This window comes from Heliangelus exortis, chromosome 4, assembly GCF_036169615.1.
Source record: "Heliangelus exortis chromosome 4, bHelExo1.hap1, whole genome shotgun sequence".
Classification (NCBI taxonomy): Eukaryota; Metazoa; Chordata; class Aves; order Apodiformes; family Trochilidae; genus Heliangelus; species Heliangelus exortis.
Window position 1 is genome coordinate 16,310,513 of NC_092425.1, and position 6,000 is coordinate 16,316,512.

Sequence of the window (6,000 nt, forward strand, 5' to 3'; positions counted from 1 at the left end):
TATCCATTATTAAGATGACAATTTTTAATGAAAGAAATTCTTTTGCTAATGTTGAATTTTCACAGACTTTATTCAGGCTCTGTGTAATTCCATCTGCCAGATGGTTACAATAGTCAGGATAATATTTCTGATTTAATTTAGCTTTAAATTAGACTAGTGCTGAGATGGAAAATATTAATGTGGACTCTCAAGGAATCATAAATAGTATTCCAGAGAATTTGAACACAAATGCTTTTGATCTAAAATAACCATTTTCCCTCCTTCAGTGGTGTGTTGAGTTTGGAAGTAGATCAATGCAGTTTCATTTATCTTGCTTATTATATACAAAGTAATGTGCTGATAGAAAAACGTTTAGCCTTGTGATGGATATTTGCATTTAATTTGTCAATTTTTCCTTCTCATAAGTATTCTTTTGCGGCATTCTAAGACTTCTTTGGGCCTTTGGGATGGTCTTTACTTTTTCTTTTAGATTTACTTTGTAGCTGTCTAGATGAGCAAATGCCTTACATTTAAAGAATTTCATATTCATCAAGGGTATTTTGTTTGTTTTCTCTGACTTTCAATATGAAATGTTTTAAGTATTATGTGCTGTTTTGTTATGTTTATAAACCTTTATCCATCTTAATAAAGTCACTTTATATAGAAGACTTGTTTATTACAGAATTTTGAAGGCTTTCCAGTTAAAATAGAAAAAGGTGAATACTGGGAAAGGAACAATTACATAACAAGCTTTTTTACAAAAAGCAGTTTCAGAAATCCTTTTTTAAATTTCTTCCAATTTGTTTAAACTTTTACAGGTTCTATAATAATGCTGATATAATTTAACTAGTCTTATACACAGATGTCGTCTCACACAATAGCCTTCCTTTATGGTAGAGTTACCTGTTTATGGGATGGTTTTTGTAGGTATATTCTTCATCTTTAGTTTTCTGTGTTTATGCTTTGGTACATTTATATTATATATGCATATGTTTTCTAAATTACTGAAATGCTGAAAAACTTTAAAAGCTTCAAAGAGCTGATATTCTGATATTTTCTTCCACAAGACCTTTGTTTTTCACAGTTACAATTTGGGTAAATCTTCATTTGCATATAGTGACTGGTAGAGTCTGAAAGCAGTGCTGCAGGATTGCTGCTCTATTATTTTCTTTTATATCAGCTATTTTGAAGTTTTTGATATAGTTAGCCACAGCCTATGTTACAAAGACAAAGTGATGATTACAGATGCTATTTTGTTTTTCCAAACAATTGTAGATACCTAAGCAATGCCTGTGTCTTCAACTCCTACCACAAGTGGGAACATTCCTGTGTTTTTGTTTTGTGTGACCCAGCTATAGAAAGCACTAATTTTTAAAATGTGTTTGTATTTAATAAGGTATTTTGAAATAGGCTCAGACTTCTGGGGAGGGCGGGGGGTAAGGAACAAAAAGTGTTAAATGTCAACCAGTGAAAAGTTGAGCAAAGGGATTTTTATCCCTTCTCCTCGCTTAATTGCCCAGTCAAGTGAAGTGAGTGGCACAGCTCTTTACTTTGTGTCTACCCTACTAGGATGCCAAGCATGGTCCATAATGTCTTCTGTAAAACAAAGTGTACGCTTATGTGGGGTTTTATGTTGGATAGTAAAAGGTGAAAGTAGGAAAGAGGACTGAAATGATCTCTGAGCCTACAGCTGTTTTCAGAATTCATATCACAGAACAATATTAGAGTCCCTTTCATGAACAGCCTAAGGTGCATTTTGAAGTGAGTCATATTTCTAACACTTGCTACTCCTGTTGGAAAGCTCTTCCAAAACCTCATTTTATTAAGTAAGCAGGAAGCCTCCTCCTAATTCTGGCCTAAGTTTATTTATGGCCACCCTGAATCCATTTGTTCTTGCGCCACTGCTGTTACGTCTAGATTGATCTTCTCCTTGCTGGTGTTCTGCTTCCGGATGTTGTGGGTTGACCCTGGCTGGACACCAGGTGCCCACCAAAGCTTCTCCATCACTCTCCTCAGCTGGACAGGGAAGAAAAAATGTAACAAAAGGCTTGTGGGTCAAAGTAAGGACAGGGAGAGATCACTCAATGACTAATGTCACAGGCAAAACAGACTCACTGTTTCTCTATCTCCACCCTGGAGAGGTGGGGAGGTGGGGAAATGGCGGCTGCAGTCAATTTGTCACACATTGTTTCTGCCACACCTTCCTCCTTAGGGGGATGACTCCTCACACTTTTACCCTGCTCCAGAATGAGATCCCTCTCATGGAAGACAGTCCTCCATGAGCTTCTGCAGTGTGAGTCCTTCCCACATGCTGTAGCTCGACAAGAACTGCCCAGTGTCAGGGTCATAAGTCCTGCCATCAAACCTGCCTTAGCACGGGCTCCTCTCTCCATGGGTCCCCCAGATACTGCCAGGAGCCTGCTCCAGCCCAGGCCTCCCACAGGGTCACAGCCTCCTTTGGGCATTTACCTGCTCCAGCATGGGGTCCTCCATGGGCTGCAAGAGGGTATCTGCTCCACCATGGCTTCTGTGGACTGCAGGGAGACAGCCTGTCTCACCATAGTCTTACCCATGGGCTGCAGGGGAATCTCTGCCCCTGTGACTGAAGCACTTCATGCCCCTCCTTCACTGATTTGAGTGTCTGCAGAGTGGTTTCTTTCACATCTTCTCACTCTTTCTTGGCTGCTGCTGTGCAGAAGGGTTTCTTCCCTTCTTAACTATGTTACCGCAGAAGCACTACCACTGTCATTGATGGGCTCAGCCTTGACCAGCATGAGGTCTGTCTTGGAGCCAGCTGGCATTGGCTCTGTGGGACATGGGGAAAGGTTCTAAGCAGCTTCTCAAAGAAGCCATCCCTGTAGCTTCCCTGATTGCCAAAACCTTGCCACACAAACCCAATACAGACAAACTGTTAATTAGCGAGTCAAGCACAGGAATCTGATACATCATCCAGCAAAGAGGAGGTTTCACTCCAAGGGAGTGACAGTGCTTATTTTGATGAAGTGGAAATGGTCAGCTGACATAGTGGAAAAGGAGGAAAACCAATATGCTTTATGGCCCCTGGAAGGATTTTAAATGGGAAGCAACCTATAAAGGGTATCCAGGACTTTTTAATGATTGTTAATGAACTTAACTATGTTACCACAGAAGCACTGCCACTGTCATTGATGGGCTCAGCCTTGGCCAGCATCAGGTCTGTCTTGGAGCTGGCTGGCATTGGCTCTGTGGGACATGGGGAAAGGTTCTAAGCAGCTTCACAAAGAAGCCATCCCTGTAGCTCTCCCAATTGCCAAAACCTTGCCATACAAACACAATACAGATATGCTGCCATAACTGGCTTACTTAATTTTCTTTTTCCTAGGGTAAGTGGGATAATCTCTTTAAGTCTTCCCTCTGAAGACAGGGACTCTCTCTGTTCCTTTGATTATCCTGGAAGACATCTCTGCACCCAGTCCAGTTTGAATGTAACTTTTTAAAACACAGATAAATGGAAGTGTATACTGAATTCATACTGAAACATCAGAAGTGGTTTATACGATGGCATTTATCTTTTTCTTCGCAGGAAATAGTTTTCCTGAGGCATTATAGGATTTTGTTTGCCATTTTCAGAGCTGTACCACATGGGTGTTTTGGGTGTCCTGTGATGGCCACATTTTTTCCTGTATTGCTTCTTGTTGTCTACACTTCATAGCATCCCTCAATTGCATTACACTGTTATTTCTGGTATTAAAATTTAATCCAGTTTCTATTACTTCAGTCCTCAAGGTTGTAGAGTTATTCTGGTTTGCAGCAAGACTGGTACTGATTCCCAGTTTTTAACATCAGCAGACTTTAATTAGTGTGTGTATGTCTTTGTGTCCAGGTCATCAATGAGAATATTAAGAGTAGACTCATCCTAAAATGGATCCTCAAAGACCTCCTTTAAGAATTGCCCCTCATTCGAGGAGTTCCACTTTCATGACAAATCACTGTGTTCCATTTGCTCTGTTTCTTACCTATCTTGCATTTCTTGTGCTCATTTCCTCCATACTGTCGTAACTAATTTTCCATGCAGAGCAAGTCAATGCCTGCAAGTAACTCCATTTCTTTGGTGATGTATGCTTATCCTTTAAATACCTTGCTGAAGTCCAGATGTATTTTTTTTCCACTTCCCTTAGTTTTGTTTAAAATGTAAGATTTTTATTGAAAAAAAACCACCAAAACCATAGCAAAATTATCTTTCATTAGAAACTAAGGAGGCAGATAGTAAATCCTTTTCTATGTGTGTTTATCAGAATGAAAGTATTGGTACAGAGAATGATGAGGGCAGACTTCCCTGTTAGAATTGTTGGTATGTTACCTGGCCTTCAAGCTATTTGTAGCCTCAGCCATGTGTCTGTGCAGCAGCCTTCATCACCATCAAACTCACATATCTTCTATACCTTGTCTTCTCAACACCATTATGTAGGAATATTGTTCTGCTCGGGTGGCTTTGAATTATTGAAAATAGGATGTTTTCTCTCCTCTCTTGGACTGTGCTCTTCCCAAATATTTTTGTGGGATCACCTACAAGCCTTAAAATACTCTCTTTTAATTAGCATTGTAGTGTAAGAAATGTTTTGATGTCATTCTATTTCTCATATCTGTGATATGCTGCTATAGTTCCGTGATACTCAAACTGAAGTCTGTCTATGCACAAATGTTTAGTAGTTTTACTCTACATAATGTGGGACTGTCTGCAAGTGGAGATGACAGCTGTGGTTTGCCTGATCTCAGGAAATAGTTCATAACTAGATAAGAATGTAGTTTTGAGGTTTTGTTGTCATTTGGCAGGACATCTACTGTAAAGTACGACCCTGGTATCATGGTAGACTATCATCCAGTAATATCTCTGTTCTTACCATATGTATCTGTCTTTTATTTGACTTACTTTCGTACGATTTACCTGAATTTATCTGTTCCCTTTCTGTGTGGACCAATTTTTTCTTTGATCAGATAGTGCTTCTTTAGTATGATCACTGTGTCGCTCCTTCAAAAGATAAGATTTTTATATATATATTCATACATACATATATATGTTTCATTATACATTTTATATCATAATTTAATATTTAATATAATTTAATATATTTTTATATATATGTATATATATTTAACACAATAATGTACTGGAAATATCTTTCCTGTCTCATTCAATCTCAAATTTTTGCTTTTCAAATGGAGATTGAGAGAGGATTCTATTAACTACTGCAAACCTGAAGCTTCTCTTGATAGTAGGAACTGGCACTATTCAGTAACTGACTTGAATTCCAAAAGCTAAGATTAATGGGAGGTTTGTGCTTATAAGAATTATTACTTACCAGCTCTTGGAACCAGCCATACCACCATCCTGCATCCTATAAGAACCTTTTCTCCATAGGAGAAAAACCCTGTTCTAAAATGCAAGCACTGCAATGTCCATTGACTTTCAACATTTCTTGTGTAATGTTTCGTATTCAAGAGCTTTCTTTCACATTCTAATTATGCAATGCCAAAGGGATCTTCATCTCAGATGACTTCTTTAAGGGCTACTGCTAATGCATGTCACCTTTTCCAGCACCAGGATTTGGAATCAACATCAGCAGGAGCTGAAATTAGGCTAGAAACAAAGTTAGTATTTTTACCAGGGAGTGTAATTAGGAGCAGCTTTTGGTTGGAGTAGCTGAACCACTGTCATTAAAATGTCAAAGGATTTGTGTGGTTTTGTTTGCTTCCTTGTATTTAATATGAGCCATATGGCACTGAGCAATACTTCATTTTGAGAATCTAATAAGGGGAATTCTTATTAACAAAGGCTTTATAGTAGCAAGTGTGAAAGAGGGCTTTAATTCTTTTAGTAGGGTTAATTTATAGGGGGTAATGTTTGGTCTCAAACCATCTGTCTAATATTTTAACAATATTTTAATGAAAGTGACAGAAGTGTTTGTAGTAAGAGTAGCCTATTTTATCCGTTGATTTTCAGTAAAATATTGAGGAATGAAAACCTGAAAACTTGATTCTAAC